The following is a 20,536-nucleotide window of genomic DNA, read 5'->3' as shown; positions in this document are numbered from 1 at the left end:
CTTGCTTTCAGTCATACGCTCTTCGTTGGCGTAGCGAGACAATAGAGTAAACTGACCGTTGTATTCTGACACCGTCATGGCCCTTTGTTTGAGGTCATCGAACTCTCTCTTCTTGATCTTCATAAGACTTTTAGGAATGTGTGCCCCGCGAAAACCTTCCTTGAAATCCTCCCAGGTTATATCATTTTCGTTGGGGTGCATGTGCAGGAAATTCTCCCACCATGATGTAGCTGCTCCTGTGAGATAGTGCAGAGCATATAGTACTTTCTCGAGGTCTGAACATTGTGCAATAATTAATTTTCTTTCCATGTCTCGGAGCCAATCCTCGGCCTCAAGAGGTTTGTCAGTATGAGAAAATGTTTGGGGACGCGTCTTCTGTAGCTCAGATAACTTGGATTGCTGCTGATACTGTCCATGGTGCTTTCCCATATTGATGACTTGGTTCATCATTTCCTGGTGTTGTTGCTGACTTTGCTCATAAAGGCGGCACATTTGGGAAAATGCTGTTTCACTGTCCTGTTGACTCGACTGTCCCCGTGTGAAATTGTTGCCCGGTTGAGTGCCATAATTTTCCTCTGGCGGAGTTGGCATGGAGCCGTCCAAGGACGAGACATTTTTCACTCTGGGATATATTTTGTAAAACTCATAAGAAAGGGAAAAGAGTCGCAAAAATCAATAAATGCACAAAGATGGGAAATAAATCAAATGCTCCAGGATGACTCAAGATAAAAGATCGATTGCGCACGGAGAAGGACTGCTCATTACATATCTTACACGCAGGCGGTAATTATACACTACATCACTCAGGATATGCGTACATATTCCTGACATGTTATTTAGGCTAGTGCACTTCTCCCAGTTCCTACATGATGCGCAAACAAGCTACTCCTCACAACCTATGTACATATAAACATATCGTACAAAGCGGTACATCGCATGGCGGCTAAGCGTACTCAGTCGGAGATGTTGACGATCTCCTTTGCCCTGCCGAGGGTGTGGCGCAGAGAGGCTGGGGACTCGACCTCCTCCTTACTAATAGGCTCCATACGTGAAGTGCTGCGCCGAGTAGATGGAGCGGGCGCCAGAGGTGGAGCAACACGAATTAGCTCTTATGCTAATAACCGATTAGCGATCGCACCTAGTGGCTTCCTACAGTCAGCCTGGCTCTGATACCAAGCTTGTCACAACCGGTTTTCCAATAAAAATGTTTATTGAGAAACCGACCTTTTGAGTCCAGTATGAGGAAAATCCTCCTTGCTGGTAGACAAAATCTTGATACAATAAGCCAGTAGCATATAATATATTACAAGGTCGACCTAAGGCTGCTCAACAAATTATTACAAGCACGCCAATAATTATACATAATGGCGGATATGACACAATGGTGTGGTGGCATACTACTGACTCGAGATAAAAGTGGTGGTGGAATATCACAGTGGAGAGTGGATAATATGACTCCTAAACTGGCAGCTCATCGAGCATCGAGGTGAGGCTCGATGAATTTATTCGGGAAGCGGAAGCGGATATAATACAGTAACTAAATCCAGGATCACTCGAGACTAACTGGGACTCCTCTAGGCGTCGGACTCGCTATCGAACTCTTCATCCATGAGATCGCCTTCGTCAACCTCTGGCCAAATCAACAAGCTAGGTGAGTAATTTGAAAGTACTCGCAAGACAGTTCAGACATAAGATATAACAAATGCATGCATGAATGCGTCATTAGTAATTGGTGTTGCACATTCAAATTAATAATTATTGGAACAACATGGTAAGTAAAAAAAAGGAGTTGGGCGGTAGTCTTCCCGAAATCCCAACAAATTAATTGAAAAGCCGATCGGGTGTCTGGAGCGACGCCTCGAAGGGTGAACAAATAAATAATCATGCCGCAGTCGGGCATCTAAGCGACACCACGAAAAGGGCTTATATTGAGAAGAAAATGACATGCGTGCCACAGTCGGACGTCGGAGCGACATCGCAGAAAGGGCTTATATCGCAGGTAAATAACAAGCGTGCCACAGTCGGACGTCTGAGCAACATCACAGAAAGGGATTATAATGAAAAGTAAATAACAGGCGTGCCACAGTCGGACGTCTAAGTGACATCACAGAAAGGGCTTATACTGAAAAGTAAATAACAAGCGTGCCACAGTCGGACGTCTGAGCGACATCACAGAAAGGGCTTATATCAATAGTAAAGGACAATTATGCCACAGTCGGACGTCTATGCGACATCACAGAAAGGGCTTAAATTTCATTATTCATAACTGTTAAGCTCACAATGATATAATACTCATAGGAAATATTCAACACATAATAATAAACGGGTTAGTCCATCCACAGGAATAAGCATTTAACCGGACTTAACACTCATGTGGTTCACCGGAGTTTCTTTCACTAACACTGACACTGGACAAGATAAGTTGAACACAGTACTTGGACATGGATAAGATGATTCATGGATTTTTGACTCTGCAGAGTTTGTACTAAATTTCCCATAGCCAACGGATTTCCGTAGTCACGAAGGACTAGTTCCGTTTACAGTATTTCGGAAGAAACACATCTAACCAGTACACACGCATCCCACCTCACGATGCTAGGAATCACCCTAGACCGCGTTCAAGAAAAACTTTGAGACGGGGAGATCACAATCTCGAATAGCATGGGATCAAATTTATATACGCACGCTCTAAGGGGTGCCCCCCTCTCGGTCCCAACCGGAAACACCCATGCCCCCTGACCGGATTACTGGCTTTAATCCAGGGCCATGGAACCATCATCACGGCCTCTCGATTTAGTGTGTACCAGGAAAGCGGTTTGCAACTTACTAATCCATATCCCTTGCGGAAAACATGTGGTAGTACAGGAAGGGAAAACGGATGGGAACTGGACTGATTCATGTTGACACTAGAGTCAAATAGTCTGGCGTAAGACTGGCATGCAACAACACTGCCATCTTACCCATCCCCATGCCATCACATGGCCATGCAAACTCATATCCAACAACTTATGGATTTCCAAAACTCACTTGCCTCAACTTTGCATGTAATATGATATTCATTTATACACTCATAAACATGCCATGAAACTACTTAATGCAATCATGCCAAAGACACTCATCATATCAAAAGTTCAAACATGCTTGCCTGGTTCAGAGTAGTCGGAGCCTAGCTCGGTGAAGTTCGCGGTTCCGTCACCTCCTTCGGTATCAACGTGTTCACCGTGTCCTTCCGCACCTGTGGGTGGTGGAGTTGGTCTTCGGTGAGCACCACGTCGACGGCGGCCTCAACTCCGGCGGATGGTGGTTCGGGCGTTGATGGATCTCGCCGAGAAGGTCTGCAAGGATCGAATTGAAGCTCGGGTTAGCTCACTGGGTGCTCGAGGAGGTTACTGACGAGGCTTGGGCGCCAGGGATGGCCTCATCGGAGTGGATCAAGTTGGAGGCCGAGGCTGAGCGGTGTCTGGTGAGGTGGTGGAGATGTGCGAGGTCGAGAGCGAGCTCGGGGGCGCTATTTATAGCCGGCCCGAGGCGGTTGTCGTGAACAGGATAAGTCCGACGAGTGATTACGGCGGCGCAGTGGCTGGACGGTTGGTTTAGGGCTTGAGCAATGTCTAGACCGAGCACTTACTCCATCCTGGTGCCTAACTCCGCAAGGCAGGGGCGGTTATGGCTTGTCCCCAACGGAACGGCCATGCGGCACGTCGGCGGCAGAGAGCGCGCCCTGTGCGTGCGAGGCCACAGCGACGGTGCAGCGGGGTGTGCTGGTGTGCATGAGGCCACGCGGAGGGCAGGGGTGCATTGGGCGGCGCCGAACGGCGTTGCGAGCTGGCGCTGTATTCTGTTGGCCGCCACGGGTGGTGCTGCCACCGCAGAAGCCGCCAACTCCGGCGATGCTCGCCGCCACCGACGCCTGGAACCAGCCAAGTGCGCGTGCGGCGCTCTGGACAGGGAGGAGGGGCCGTGCACAACACGCCAGGCGCACAGTTGACAGGTGACCGAACACTGACGAAGAAACGACACTGAAATCTTCTGAAACTCTGATTTTTTTTGAAAGTGCATAGTAACAGTGCTGGCCAGGTGTTCGACAGAATGATTTTGGTATCTGGGAGGCTCTCCTTGAGCTGAATTTTGGTGGGGTGGCCTCTCAGTGCATCTGGGGGCTGCCTGAATTTTGGTGGAATTTTTGGAGAAGAGAAGATATGAATTTCATCAAATTTGACAAATCTGGTCCAAACTTGCAAAGGCTGAAATTTGAAAAATTCGAAAAGAAGAAGAGTGGATCTTGATGGTTCTAGGTTGTGGGTGCTAAGGACTATCCAGAGGAGTTGTTTTGAGATCAAAACTCAACGGCAATTAGGTACTTGCTTTGAAAATCACCTAGGCTCAAAATAAATGACAGAATTGATTTGGGAGATAAAATAAATGAAATAAAATCCAAAAAATGGTTTGGACTTGTTGGAACAGAAAGTTTTGATTGCCCGAAAATGGAGGGAGGGGTTTTGGGACGTTTTATCACATGAGGCATGCTAAAACCATGGGTGGTTTCAAAATGAGAGAAGTCCCAAAACTCCTAGGGTTTCTATTTGAAGAAATAAATAAATCCCAAGAATTTATTTGAGAAGGGAATAATTAGAAGGAAGTTTTCATAATTCAAACACCAGAGTTGAAGAAGATACAAAGTAAAAAAATAAAATCCTTGCCAAGGAAAATAAAAAGTTTTGAGAGAGAGGTTTTAGGAAGAATTTAAATGACCTTCTTCAAATCCAACAAGGTTTTTGCTGAAAACCAAATGAAAATTTTTGGAGTGTCACAACAACTTGTAAAGCCCTAGACACACCCACGGGTGGTCGTTACTCCTGGCGGGATCTAGACTGGCCCCGCAGATCAATACTAGTCTTTTCTGCGCACTTTGTCCTCACTCGTGCGCACCCGGGAGCAACTTCCCGGTCGGTCACCCATCCTGACACTACTCCAAGCTGAGCACGCTTAACTTTGGAGTTCTATCCGAATGGGCTCCCGGAAAAGAAGGAATTCCTTATTGATATGAGTAGTCTATCATCCCTAATAAGCCAGGTCATCACATACACCCCCACTCAAAGGAACCGACGTCCTCGTTGGGCCACAGGAACGTTCCCTCTTGGCACATACGTCTGTGTATCCAGTCCGGTACATGTACCATGCCGTGTGCCATGACGGGTCATAAACGTCATGAGCAACATGACCACGCACCTTTCCACAAACATCCATGTAACCGCGAGGGTCGGCTCTAATACCAACTTGTAACGCCCCACACACACCCGCCGGTGGTCGTTACTCCTGGCGGGATCTAGACTGGCCCCACAGATCAATACTAGTCTTTTCTGCGCACTTTGTCCTCACTCGTGCGCACCCGGGAGCAACTTCCCGGTCGGTCACCCACCCTGACACTACTCCAAGCTGAGCACGCTTAACTTTGGAGTTCTATCCGAATGGGCTCCCGAAAAAGAAGGAATTCCTTATTGATATGAGTAGTCTATCATCCCTAATAAGCCAGGTCATCACAGTGTTTTTGTTTGTTGTGGCTAACCGCAAACAGTTCATCCATGTGAAGTGTATGCCATCACTCGCAGACACTTTGATCTGGCTGACCCGTTTCTGTTCTGTTGCCTAATGTAGCGACCAGACCTCAAAGAGTCTCTATGCATCAGTGTCATCCCTGGATCGGTAATGCTGACACGCACAATACTTGAGGATTTATAACAGAGTAGCAATCGCACACTTATTACATCGAATGTCTCAAAAGAGAACTTATTACAATAAATATGGCTTAAGGCGATCTAATACGATAACAGCAGAAGGCCTGGTACATAAAGTGAGTCCATCAACTCCAGTGTCATCACTGAGTGAAGGACCACGACCTAAGGCTCCTTACTCATCGTCTGAAAAGTCTGCAACATGATACGTTGCAGCCCGAAAATGGGTCAGCACATGGAATATGCTGGCAATCTAACACAAGAGAGTATTGAACAGAATAATGCAATCACTTTATGCATATATGGCTGGTGGAGGCCGTATGGTTAATAGCTTTTGCGAAAAGCCAATTTTTCCCTACTGCAAAGGAATATATTTTATTTAACTACAAAGTTGGTTGAAAACATTGAGAATGGTAAACCCCATCTCAATCCCAATTAAAGGTAATTAATAACCCAACAAAATTAATTTGGAGTGATGATATCAACATGATAATCCAAGAACCAGATACTCAAGATGTCCATAAACGGGGACACGGCTAACCATGATTAGTTTGTACACTCCGCAGAGGTTTGTGCACTTTTCCCCACAAGACTCGATCTCCTCCGTTGGATTTCTCGCACTACATGATTTTTGAGAAACGGAATACCGAGACATAGTCTTTCAGAAGCGTTAGCACCTTACGATGGGTAGACAGTACTACCTACATCCCCTACGTCTTCTAGTCTACCACTATAAGAGTTCACACTACTTAATCAACTATGCCAGAGCCCATAATGGCATGTGGCTGCACACGGAAGTTTCTAGTATGAATAATGTCATGATCCCTTTGAGCCTGGGTGGCGGTCCATAGGAAAAATCACACGGTACCCCGGGATTTCCAAAAAAATACAGGCAATCACTGGATACCCCAGGTGCCTCAATCCACAGAGATGTGTATTTAAGTTTCCATCTTACGTTAAACCATTAATTAACAATTTCACATCTATCATGGATACACTCAAACCCAAACCACGTCTACGAGCATAGCATGGCAATATAAGCAACATAGAAGTAACTCCCAAAGGTTTGATAATAAACAGGACAATAGGTTCTACCTCATAAACTACTTCCCAACCCACAATTTATCAATCCTACTCATGCAATGTGTGAGGGTTGAAGCTAATGCATAAAAACTGGGTAATGAAAAGCATGATCAAAGTGTTACTTGCCTTGCTGATGACCCATGAAACCTAGAGACTCGATGTAGCATGCTGCGCACTCCGGGTACTCTATCGCAAACAAGCAAACATACAATAAGCAATCAAGCAAGAGCATGGGCAAAACTCAAATAAGAGATCTAACCAGAAATTTCAACTTAAGAACTCCGGTTGGCAAAAAGAATCAAATCAAACGAAGCAACAAAACTCAAACGGCGAAAGAAAACAAGCTCCGATTACTAATCTGGACTAAAGTCAAATTTTACAGTAGCAAAATCTTGTTCAAGTTGATTAAACAGAAAGAGGGTTTTGAGATGAAACTCTAGGCGCTTAAATCACGTGATTTTGATAAACGAGCGGAAATTTATACTAGAACGAATATCGGATCAGAAATCGCGATCGAAAATAATCGTGGAAAATCCGAGAAAAAGAAAAACTGACGAACAGGCTAACGAATGAACGTTCATTGTCTGCGACTAAACGGTGAAAACTGTTCGTTAAAACGAACGTATGGACGGGCGTTCACTAAATAAATAAACCAGAAAAAAATATAAACCGAACCGGATCTAAAAACACGGATCTAGGATTTTCTAAAAAAACCGACGGTTTTCTAATAAAAACCGCGGCGGCAGCGGCTACCTCGACGACTCCGGCGAGGGCGGCGGCGGGTCCGGCAGTGGTGGTCGGCGGCGATGGGCGGCGGGGCGATGGCGGGCGGCGGCTAGGGCTAGGGTTTGGGGCGGGGCATAGCTGGTGGGCTCGGGGTGCGGGGCGGCGGCTTATAAGAGGGCCGGCCCGAAGTCGGTTTGACTTTATTTTAAATAATTCTGACATGCAGACAAAGAAAGAAAAGAAATACTAAACGGACACCAAAAATCCCTAAATAAAATAGCAATAAAACTCCGAATAAAAATCTTATTTGATTTTAATATTAAATCTCCAATATTTCTTTATTTTGAGGAAGTCATTTTATCCTCTCTCTTTTATTTTTATAGAAGAAATACTTGAATATAAAATAATTAAAATCAAATGATCCTCTTTTCAAAATTTGAGAAAAACTCAAATATGAAAATAACGAAATTCCCAACTCTCTCTGTGGGTCCTTGAGTTGCGTAGAATTTCTAGGATCTAGCCAAAATGCAATAAAATATGATATGCAATGATGATCTAATGTATAACATTCCAAACTGAAAATTTGGGATGTTACACCTAATAGCAAACAGTTAATTCTTCTGAATCGTATGCCCTCAATCGCACACACCTTTATCTAGCTGCCCGTTTCTATTGTTCCTCCTCATCATGAACAGTTCATCCGAGTGAACCGTATGCTGTATATCGCACACACCTTCATCTGGCTGCCCATTTATTTTGTTTCACATCATTGCAAATAGTTCATTGAACTGAACCGTATGCCCTGCATCGCACACACAATTAAAATCAGAACCGTGTTTGATGCATCCAGCATCACAAACATTTTGCACCTTTTTTGACGGTTCTTTTACACGACCGTTTGCAATTATTGCATCACACATAGTTTCGTCGGAGGGTCTCTGATCGTAGTGTCGCGTCAGCAGCAACCTGCAGTAGTGCACGTCTATGAGGAAATCGTCTACATAGGCCACTACAAGGCTAGTGAGGACAGAAAGATGTTGGCCTTATTCTAGCTTCTGGAATCTTTGGAAGCGTTTAGAAGCACATCAACCTACCCACGAAAGCCACTGCTACTTAGCCGCTGTTCGGTTGGCCGGTGCCCTGGGTCGAGGAGGTCGACGTCGTCGATGGATGCATCTCTCTTCTTGCCTCTTGTAAGCAGCACTACATCGCCCCATGGCCTTAATGTTTTATTAGTGTATGGCATTTTTATTCCAGTCGTAGCATTTTTACTGTGAGGTGGGGCCACAGTTGAGCAAACCAACCATGAGCAAATCCCGACCCCGCCCACCGTACATCGGTTGAATTTAGAATTAGAAGATAGAAACGAGGAGAAGAGCTAGTTGTAGCACAGACGCTGTCGTCAGATGGGACTCGTGTTGATAGAATAGGAGAACTAAGCACTCATACCTCTTTTTTAGTGGAAATGTAGTCGTACGTATAGTACCACTAGTTGGGTGCGTGCGACCTATTCGGGTCATCACTTTAGGTCTCCTTTTCGAACCGTAGCTACACTTCATAGTACATATTTTTCACGCATTTATCCTCCTATATGTACTCCTAGGCTATTTCCACGTGCTCTCTTTCACCGACAGGTGGGACATAGAGCATCTGGGTCGTAGTCCATGCTCGACTCGAAGCATATGCAACCATGCAGGCGTACTTTACATTTCAGACCTCACGAATTACATGCAAACCCCCGCAAAAGAATAAACAAATAAATGAATTAGTACATGAAACCGAATTATTTTCGTAAAAACCGGAGCACGTTCATTATATTTTGGACATAACACGTTTATAAAAACAACCAGGCCTAAACCAGTCTAAGGGCCTCTTTGATTCCCAGGATACTGAAAATACAGGAATGGGGAAAGTATGATGGCGATGAACCGAGATGAGGAGTAGTACTGTACATGCTACAGACTGGACTGTAGCACTTTGTTTTTTATGGCCATATCACCACATTGTTTTCTATGGCCTATCGCCTGCCGGTTCACTGGGCTGACGTGGTTCGCACTCCTCTGATGTGAGTAGTAGTACTAGTATATACACTATATATACCGCATGATTCTTTGCTCCTTCTTACGTACTTCACCGACATGTGGGAGAGCCTGCATCCGGGTCGACGTGTCATGCACCAGATTAGAGTGGGGAATGGAAGGGGGGCATCACCCTGGTCGTAGCGCCAGTAATTCATGACTATAGTGAGTAGTCATATCACAAGACCCCATCTCTCTAGCAGTAACACGCCGTCAAATCACACAGCCCTACCTTTCCAGCAGTAAGTTGAATCCGCTACTCCTTCACCCTCCTCGCCTCTTTGTCAAAGCACCTACACGAAAACTGCCACACGTACCGCCCGGGAAAAGCCCCGCCCTCAAATTTTAACTACACGAAAATAGTTCGAGCTTGTTCGTTCTATATAAATACTAGTACTGTATGTTTATTCACCCGTGGGGTTGTTCAATGAATGGAGGGCCGGGGAGCACACGTGAACAATACTACTACTAGTAAGTAGGAGTCGTACAGTTAGTCACGTTAAATACTCCCTCCTTTCCGGTTTATAGGGCTGAAATCTAAAATCTCATCAACCAAGGCATTTTGTGAATGGAGGAATGTATCTTGTACTTTACAAAACTACTCAAATTAAACTCATGCATTAATTTGGATTAATTGAAGTGCATGCATGCTTGGCCACTAGACGAGTAGGAACATTACATGCATTGGTGTTTTCCTGTTTAATTTTTCCATGCAAAGATTTAATGTGCCTCGAAAACAAAAAATGAGATGAGGATGAGCCCTTTAAATTGGAAAAACAAAAAAGTTGACGTAAGCCCTATAAACTGAAAATGGAGGGAGCAGATAGTTTCTTTTCTTTAATGCCACATACACAAAATGAAACACTTGTTGTGGAGAGAAAAAGATAATCAGTCCACTATATATATAGGTAGGGGCGTGAGCGCTTGCTTTACTAGGGTCGCTCTCTTCATTCTCTCATCCTCATCAGATCTAAACAAGACAGCGGTAGCGACATTTTCTGTTTGCTCACCGCTCATCACAGATCCGGCCAGATCCCTTCGGGCGGTGTGTGTAGAGGACTAGGTGCCACTACAAAAAAAAGACACATCTGTGACATTTTGGGCCGAACGAATTTTTTCCTATCATGCTTATGACACTTCTATGATGATAATTATGACAAAACCTGGTATCATCATAGATGTGGTGGGCTCCTACTTCTATGACAAAAAATCATGACAAAAATGGGCCTTTTTCATCCTGGGCGGGCCGGAGACGCAGCTGCATGACATTCTTTTGGCCATGCATGACGGAAAAAACCATGGTAGAAGTGAGGGCGAGGAAAATATAGGGGTGTTCCCGGTTACAGTGGGTGGTCTGGGGCCGAGCGATGCACATTTCTCTCATACACATACGTGCGTGGGTGCGAGGCATTGGGCTTTAACTGAACCCGAGCGAGGCGTTCGCCTACTGAACCCGAGCGATTGCACTGTAGGCTACGCGTTACTGAACCTGAGCGGTCGATCGATCCGGCTGTTACCTGAACCCGATCGAGCGGTTCTTTCGCTACTGCTGCTAACTAAGGCCGATCGAAACCTGCTGCCTCTTGATGAACAGTGAGAGTTGTTGCGGGTGGGGGGGGGGTTGGATGAACAGTTCCCAGTGGGGGTTGGATGAACAGGACCTCTTGGTAGTAGAGGTCATTGCTGCTGGATAAACAGGAGCCCAATCGATCGAGCCGGTTGGGGTGGATGAACAGTACCCCATGGAGGGCTGCGTGAATAGGGCGACCCCGTGGAGGACTGGTTGATCAATAGCTGGTGGAGGGCTGGGTGAACAGTAGCCCGTGGAGGGGTTGTTGAATAGGACCCGATGGAGAGGGTTGGTTGAATAGTAGCCGGTGGAGGAGCGGTGGAGGCTGGATGAGCATGAGCTCGTGGATGAACAGTCATAGGTGGAGGCTGGAGGAGGTCGACGGTGGATGAACAATAGCCCGTGGAGGCTGGTGGAGGTCGACGGTGGAGATGAACAGTAGCCTGTGGAGTCCCGTTTTGCGGTACGCCACACCCCTCCCGACGAATAGGACCCTCATTTTGACCGTAGCGCCTCCAACACAAGTCCGTTTCCTCCGTTTTGCGGTACGCCACACCCCTTCCGATCAACAGGACCCCGTTTCAATCGTAGGAGGTCGAAGAAAAGTTTGTTTCCTCCATTTTCCGGTATGCCACACCCGTCCCAATGAAAAGGATCCCATTTCGATCATGGGCGGTCGAACACAAGGCCATTTCCTCCGTTCAGCGGTATGCCAGGCCTCGTTTCGATCGGCTGTTCCGCCCAAGCCGGTTGGCTCCCGATGAACACGACGCATTCTGTTGCCTCCCGATGAACACGACGACCCAGTTTCTCCATTCCGACCCAGCCGGTTGGCTGCCGATGAATAGGACACCATCGCTGCCTCTCCATGTACAAGAGCCCTGGCCGTACGTATGCGCGAGTAGGCATTCCAGAACGCCCGTATGTATGTACGTGTCCGTATTTACTTTCTTGCACCCTGGTCGTACGTACGTGTACATGCTATGTCTGCGCCTCTACTACAACATGTGCCCTTCCTTACTTGGCCACGTTTCATCACTTCAGCCTACAGACAGATCGATCGACCAGTATGTACATACACGTACGCGACCAGAATGACAACGCTATGTATTCTTCGACCAGGTGGGTCGAGGATAAGGAGGCACTTCCTTACATGCGAAGATGTAGCTGGTGGGTCCTAGCATTCATGGGGGAAATGTTTTTTTATGAAATACGGTGGCGCATCCGGTGGGTCCTTGCTGTCAGGTGGAGGAATCATTATTTTGCGCGTAACAAGGAGGCACTTCCTTGCTGCGGTCGAGGACCCAGCTGTCAGCCTCTCCATGTATAGTACTCTTCCGATGGAAGTCGTTCCTTGACCACATTAACCACGCCGCACCGAGAGCACCAAGGCGGTGGACGACGGCGAGGCCTAGGATGGGGATGACATAGAGCCGGGGAAGAGGCGACAGTGGATGCCCGCACGGAGAGGAGTACGAGGGTTCACTGGTCCGGCTGCGGTGTGAGGTTGTCGTCACCGCAGAATAACAGGGGGTGTGGGTGAGTAGAGGGATAGCCTGGCCAGCGGTGGGAGTAGTAGGGGGCAGTGAAGCCTCTGCGGTAGCACAGCCGTCCATGGGAGGCAGGAGCAAGCGGCACGACTGGCGCTGGTTTGGGCGGCTGGAGCAAGAAGACCAGTGGTTGAAGAAGCACTACGGCCATTGGATGTACATCATACGGTCACTGGATCTAGAATCGTTCATATTGACTAAGTAGACAAAGCCCTCTGTCTGCGTCAGTAGGCCCACAAGTCAGCCTCCAACTACGGTGGGTCCTAGCTAGCAGGGGAGTATTCATATTTTTGTGTGTAATAAGGAGGCACTTCCTTGCGTGCGAAGATATAGCTGGTGGGTCCGAGCTGTCAGTTGGGGCAACGTTTTTTTGCAAAATACAGAGGCCCTTCTGGTGGGTCCTAGTTGTCAGGTGGAGGAATCATTATTTTGCGCGTAATAATGAGGCATTTCCTTGCGTGCGGCCGTGGACCCAGCTGTCAGCCTCTCCACATATAGTCCACTTCCGATGGATGTCATTCATTGACCATGTTGACCATGCCATGCCGAGAGCACTATGGCGGTGGACGGAGATGCCTAGGAAGGGAACGACATGGAGCCAGCGAAGACTCGACAGTTGTTTCCCACGCGGAGGGGAGTACGAGGGTTTACTGGTTCGCCTGCCGTCGCCGGAGAATAATAGGAGGTGTGGGTGAGTAGAGGGATGACTAGGCCAGCGATGGGAGTACGGTGGGGCGGGGAGGCCCGCACGGCAGCACAGTCGATCGTGGGAAGAGGGAGCAGGTAGTCTCGCAGGCGCTTGTTTGAGCGGCGGGAGCAGGAAGAGCAGAGATTGAAGAAGCACGGCGGCCGTTGGATGGACATCGAATAGTCACTGCTCTCGTGTGTTGACTATGTTGACACGGCGTTGCATGTGCATCAACCTATAGTAGGCGCACATGTCAGCCTCAAATGTGTGGGAAACAACATACATCTCATCCGCCATTATTTCTAATAATTTACAACCCATTTGCTAATTCGTAAGGATTTTTTTGGAGCCCATCTTCTTTTTGTTAGCATTACAGTCCATATTGTGGCCATGGATAAAAAATTTACAAATTTTTTCATATTTCGGTGCGTTCAACTGTTTTTAATCTCGAAATTTTGAGTCACATTCAATATAATTTGAAATATAAATTCATATCAATATAAAATCCAAATAATAGTCCATGCATAAAAATCTATGGAATTTAAAATCTCGAAATGAAAAAAAAGAAATTTGAAACTAATTGCGGGTTTGATTTGTATTAAAAATGTGCAACCCATTTCTCATTACTGATAGCCCATTTTCTCATCTTGAAAGACTTCCAGCCCAGCAGGACTAACAAAGCAAGTATGCCTCGGTTGGTTATTCGGCATAAGAACAAAAAAACTAGGGTAGCCATTTTCAGAAAGAAAAAAACTAATGGGTTGGTCTTGTGGTAAACATAAAACAAAAGGTTGGCTAGACAGGCTAGAGTGCCTAGCACAGCCCAGTTGACACCCTGCTTCCATCTCAAAAACAAAGATAACTGGGCAAGCTACTTTCATAAAAAAACTAGGCAAGCTACTGGGTCCCTCGTGTCAGCCGCTCGTTGTTTAATTCTCTCGTTTATTGACTACATTGACAATGGCATGGGTCCCAAATGTTAGAAATCCATTAGGAGGAACCATTTTCCAGATTGAAATAAGGAGGCACTTGCTTGTGTACTGCCATGACCCTGGTGGGTCCCTGCTGTCATCCTCTCAACGTATAATCATCTCCTGATTGTGTACGCGTCAACCTAGTAGGCTCAGAAGTCAGCCTCTAAACCCGTGGCGGACAAATACAGCCCATTTAAAAAAATAACAGCCCATTCCATATGTTCACATGGAAAGTTCAACATACAGAGCAAAGTAATAGGTCTGACCAGATATAGAGTACTGAATTTCCACGTTGACAACCATCGTAGCCAAGTTAACTATCTACTCCCACTAATACTCTAGTGAAAAGTACTAACTTACTCCTAGCTAACTAGACGATGTCGGCCGCCATCTGCGGTACACGCTAAATGCCGGCACCGACGTCCTCCTCCTCGCCTTGAACTTGCCGGATGTGCGATATAGGGCACGTTGCTCGCGTGCGTTGTCCCTTTCCATGCCGGCGTGGTCCACTGAAGCTTCGGCTTCTAAGAAGGAAACCCACTTGACGAGGTGGTAGTAAAATTCGGCTTCACACACGCGTGCGTGCCCTTCAGCCTCTAGGGCTATTTACCGGGCTCCGGCCTCCACGTAGTCAGCCCAGTGGAGGGCACTCTGCTCGTGACTCAAAGCGGCGGTGCGCTGCTGCTCCATGCCGCGTTGGCGGCGCAAAGCGGTGATATGCTACTCCTCCACCAGGCGGCTGATGAACCACAAATATAGGGGATCTATCATAGTCGTCTCGATAAGTAAGAGTGTCGAACCCAATGAGGAGCAGAAGGAAATGACAAGCGGTTTTCAGTAAGGTATTCTCTGGAAGCACTGAAATTATTAGTAACAGATAGTTTTGTGATAAGGTAATTTGTAACGGGTAGCAAGTAAAAAAAGTAAACTAGGTGCAACAAGGTGGCCCAATCCTTTGTGTAGCAAAGGACAAGCCTGGACAAACTCTTATATAAAGGAAAGTGCTCCCGAGGACACATGGGAATTATCGTCAAGCTAGTTTTCATCATGCTCATATGATTTGCGTTCGTTACTTTGATAAGTTGATATGTGGGTGGACAGCTGCTTGGGTACTGCCCTTCCTTGGACAAGCATCCCACTTATGATTAACCCTCTCACAAGCATCCGCAACTACGAAAGAAGAATTAAGCTAAACCTAACCATAGCATGAAACATATGGATCCAAACCAGCCCCTTACGAAGCAATGCATAAACTAGGGTTTAAGCTTCTGTCACTCTAGCAACCCATCATCTACTTATTACTTCCCAATGCCTTCCCCTAGGCCCAAACAATGGTGAAGTGTCATGTAGTCGATGTTCACATAACACCACTAGAAGAAAGACAATATACATCTCATCAAAATGTCGAACGAATACCAAATTCCCATGACTACACATAGCAAGAATTCTCCCGTGTCCTCAGGAACAAATGTAACTACTCACAAATCATATTCATGTTCATCATCTGAGGGGTATTAATATGCATAAAGGATCTGAACATATAATCTTCCACCGAATAAACCAACTAGCATCAACTACAAGGAGTAATCAACACTACTAGCAACCCACAGGTACCAATCTGAGGTTTTGAGACAAAGATCCGATACAAGAGATGAACTAGGGTTTGAGAGGAGATGGTTCTGGTGTAGATGTTGATGGAGATTGACCCCCTCCCAATGAGAGGATTAATGGTGATGATGATGGTGGTGATTTCCCCCTCCCGGAGGGATGTTTCCCCGGCAGAACAGCTCCACCAGAGCCCTAGATTGCTTCCGCCAAGGTTCCGCCTCGAGACGGCAACGCTTCATCCCGAAAGCTTCCTTCTGATTTTTTCCAGGGAAAAAGACACCTTATACCAGAAGATGGGCATCGGAGGCCTGCCAGGTGGCCCACGAGGCAGGGGGCGCGCCCCCACCCTCGTGGACGGTGGCTGGCCCCCCTCTGGTGCTTTATTCACCCAATATTTTTAATATATTCCAAAACTGACTTTCGTGGAGTTTCGGGACTTTTTGAGTTGTGCAGAATAGGTCTCTAATATTTTCTCCTTTTCCAGCCCAGAATTCCAGCTGCCGGCATTCTCCCTCTTTATGTAAACCTTGTAAAATAAGAGAGAAAAAGCATAAGTATTGTGACATAATGTGTAATAATAGCCCATAATGCAGTAAATATCGATATAAAAGCATGATGCAAAATGGACGTATCAACTCCCCCAAGCTTAGACCTTGCTTGTCCTCAAGCGCAGGCCGATATCGAAAAATATGTCCACAAGTTTAGAGATAGAGGTGTCGATAAAATAAAATACGGACATGAGGGCATCATGATCATTCTTAGAATATATAGTCATATGGTTTCTTATGCTAAGTAACAATCTATTCACAATGTAAAGTATGAATCAGAAACTTCACTGAAAAACTAACAAATTATAATCTCAGTCATTGAAGCAATTGCAATTTATCATAACATCGGAAAGAGTCAATATAAGAGATTTTCAGCAAGTCCACATACTCAACTATCATTTAGTCTTTCTCAATTGCTAACACTCACGCAATACTTATGGGTATGAAGTTTTAATCGGACACCGAGAAAGATAGGGGCTTATAGTTTTGCCTCCCAACCCTTTACCTCAAGGGTAACATCAACAATAATGCTTTACGAAAACCCACATCCAATTTGATCTTTCCAACACATAGACTCTTGTATAAGGTATATATATCAGGATCTTTCCAACACATAGTTCTTCCCAAAGGATAAAGTGTAAAAAGGAAAGGTGAAGTTCACCATGACTCTTGTATAAGGTATAAGACAAAAAATAAAAGATAGGCCCTTACCGGAGGGAAGCAGTGGTTGCCATGTGCTTTTATGGTTGGATGCACAAAATCTTAATACAAAAAACGTCACTTTATATTGCCACTTGTGATAAGGACCTTTATTATGCAGTCTGTCGCTTTTATTTCTTCCATATCACAAGCTCCTATAAAGCTTATTTTCTCCACACTAATAGATCATACATATTTAGAGATCAATTTTTATTGCTTGCAACAATGACAACTTACTTGAAGGATCTTATTCAATCCATAGGTAGATATGGTGTACTCTCATGGCAAAACTGGGTTTAAGGATATTTGGAAGCATAAGTAGTATCTCTACTTGGTGCAAAGAATTTGACTAGCATGAGGGGGAAAGGCAAGCTCAACATGTTGGATGATCCATGACAATATAATTTATTTCGGATATAAGAAAACATAACCCATTATGTTGTCTTCCTTGTGCAACATCAACTTTTTAGCATGTCATATTTTAATGAGTGCTCACAATCAAAAATTATGTCCAAGATAGTATATTTATATGTGAAAACCTCTCTTTCTTTATTACTTCCTATTAATTGCAACATGACCAAAACTATGTTTGTCAACTCTCAACAACTTTTATTCATCATACTCTTTATATGTGACGTCATTACTCTCCATAAGATCAATATGATCTCTTTATTTATTTTTATTCTTTCTCCCCCTTTTTTATTTTATTCCCCCAAGATCATAGCAAGATAACCAAGCCCTTGACTCAACACTAATCTTTATTATATATAGCTCACGGACTCGATTACATAGATAAGGATCAACACAAAACTCAAAGCTAGATCATACTAAACTTTGTTCTACTAGATCAAGATATAACCAAAAGGATTGAACTAAGAAAAGTGGTAAAGATAGAAGTGTGATGGTGATACGATACCAGGGCACTCTCCCAAGCTTAGCAGTTGGCAAGGGGAGTGCCCATACCCATGTGTTTATGTATCTTTCTTCGGAGGTGGTGATGATGGAGTTGCTGATGATGTAGGCTTGTCGTCCATCTTCCAAGGCATAGGATCACCATCATAGAAAGATGATCAAGTCTCCGGGATCCTCAAATCTGCAGCCAAACTCATCATCTTGAATCTATATTCATACTCACAGTTTTGGTTTTGAAGGTCATAGATGTGGGCTTGGAGGTGCTCAATTTTCTCATGAAGCTTGAGGATGGTCTCCCCAATGTTCTTGGCATCCAGCTTGTGGTTGTTGGTGAACTCTGCGATGATCATGTGGTTGGTGTCGAGTCCACGTTCCACCATCCCTAGCACTTGAAAACTTGGTGCTCCATTGCTTCGAGTCTTGTCTCCATGCTTCCGGTCCTCCTTGGTCCCTCAACATCGCAGATGTGCAGCACCCCCTAATGCATCTCAATGGTTTGAGGGTGTTGCAGAACCTCCACGAGGTAGGGGTTGATGACACTCTCAAAAAACTTGTCCTTGGAGGCGCTTGAAGATGTCATGGTGATCTAGATCTGTGAGAAAAATAGCTCGGAACAAAAACAGGAGATATTTGTGTGGTACGATGGTCAAGACCTTCGGGAGATTATATAATGAATTTTTACCAACCAAAAGAAGTATCGTGCAAGAAATCGGAGTCCGGAGGGCCCACGAGGTGCCCACGAAGTAGGGGGCACGCCCAGGGGGTAGGGCGTGCCCGCCACCCTCATGGATGCCTCGTGTCCTTTCCGGACTACTACTTATTTTCCTATTTTCTTAAATATTCCAAAACATAGAGAAATTGCCATTAGAACTGTTTTGGAGTCGGTTTACTTACTGTACCACATACCTATTCCCTTTCGGAGTCTGAAATGTTCTAGAGAGTGTCTGTTATGTACTCCTCCGGGGTTACGGTGTCAATAACATTGGTTTCAACATTTATGGGGTTACCTGAGATATAATGTTTCATTCTTTGACCGTTCACCACCCTCGGATTTGTGCCTTCGAAGTTGTTGATTTTTATGGCACCAGAACGATAGACCTCCTCAGTAACATAAGGACCTTCCCATTTAGAGAGGAGTTTTCCTGCAAAAAATCTTAAACGAGAGTTGTATAACAGAACATAATCACCTACATTAAACTCACGCTTTTGTATCCTTTTGTCATGCCATCTTTTAACTTTTTCTTTAAATAGTTTGGCATTCTCATAGGCTTGGGTGCTCCACTCATCAAGCGAGCTAATCTCAAATAGTCTCTTTTCACCGGCAAGTTTGAAATCATAATTGAGCTCTTTAATGTTCCAATATGCCATATGTTCTAGTTTTAGAGGTAAGTGACATGCTTTTCCATAAACCATTTTATACAGAGACATACCCATAGGATTTTTTTATATGCAGTTCTATAGGCCCATAATGTGTCATCAAGTTTCTTGGAACAATTCTTTCTAGATCTATTAACAGTCTTTTGCAAAATTAATTTAATCTCCATGTTACTCAGTTCTACTTGACCACTAGACTGTGGGTGGTATGGAGATGCAATTCTATGATTAACATCAAACTTAGCAAGCATTTTATGACAAGCACCATGAATAAAATGTGAATCACCATCAGTCATTAAATATCTAGGGACTCCAAACCTCGGAAAAATAATTTCTTTAAGCATCTTAATATAGGCGTTATGATCAGCACTACTAGTTGGAATAGCTTCTACCCACTTAGTAACGTAATCAACAACAACTAAAATATGTGTATACCCATTAGAGGAAGGAAACGGTCCCATATAATCAAAGCCCCAAACACGAAATGGTTCAATAATGAGTGAATAATTCATAGGCATTTCTTGACGTCTACTAATATTACCAATTCTTTGACATTCATCACATGACAAGAAAAACTTACGGGCATCTTTGAAAAGAGTAGGCCAATAAAAACTAGATTGCAATACCTTATGTGCAGTTCTATCTCTAGCGTGGTGTCCTCCATAAGCCTCGGAGTGACACTGCATAGGATATGTTCCTGTCCATGCTCAGGTACACAACATCTAATAACACCATCTACTCCTTCTTATAAAGGTGCGGGTCATCCCAGAAGTAATGTCTTAAATCATAGAAAAACTTTTTCTTTTGCTGGTATGTGAAACTAGGTGGTATAAATTTAGCAACAATGTAATTAGCATAATCAGCATACCATGGAGCCGTACAAGAAGCATTTATGACAGCTAATTGTTCATCAGGAAAGCTATCATCTATAGGTAGCGGGTCATCAAGAACATTTTCTAACCTAGACAAGTTGTTTGCAACGGGGTTCTCAGCT

The sequence above is a fragment of the Triticum dicoccoides genome, chromosome 1A (genome assembly GCF_002162155.2).
Source record: "Triticum dicoccoides isolate Atlit2015 ecotype Zavitan chromosome 1A, WEW_v2.0, whole genome shotgun sequence".
Lineage (NCBI taxonomy): Eukaryota > Viridiplantae > Streptophyta > Magnoliopsida > Poales > Poaceae > Triticum > Triticum dicoccoides.
This window is presented reverse-complemented; position numbering follows the sequence as displayed.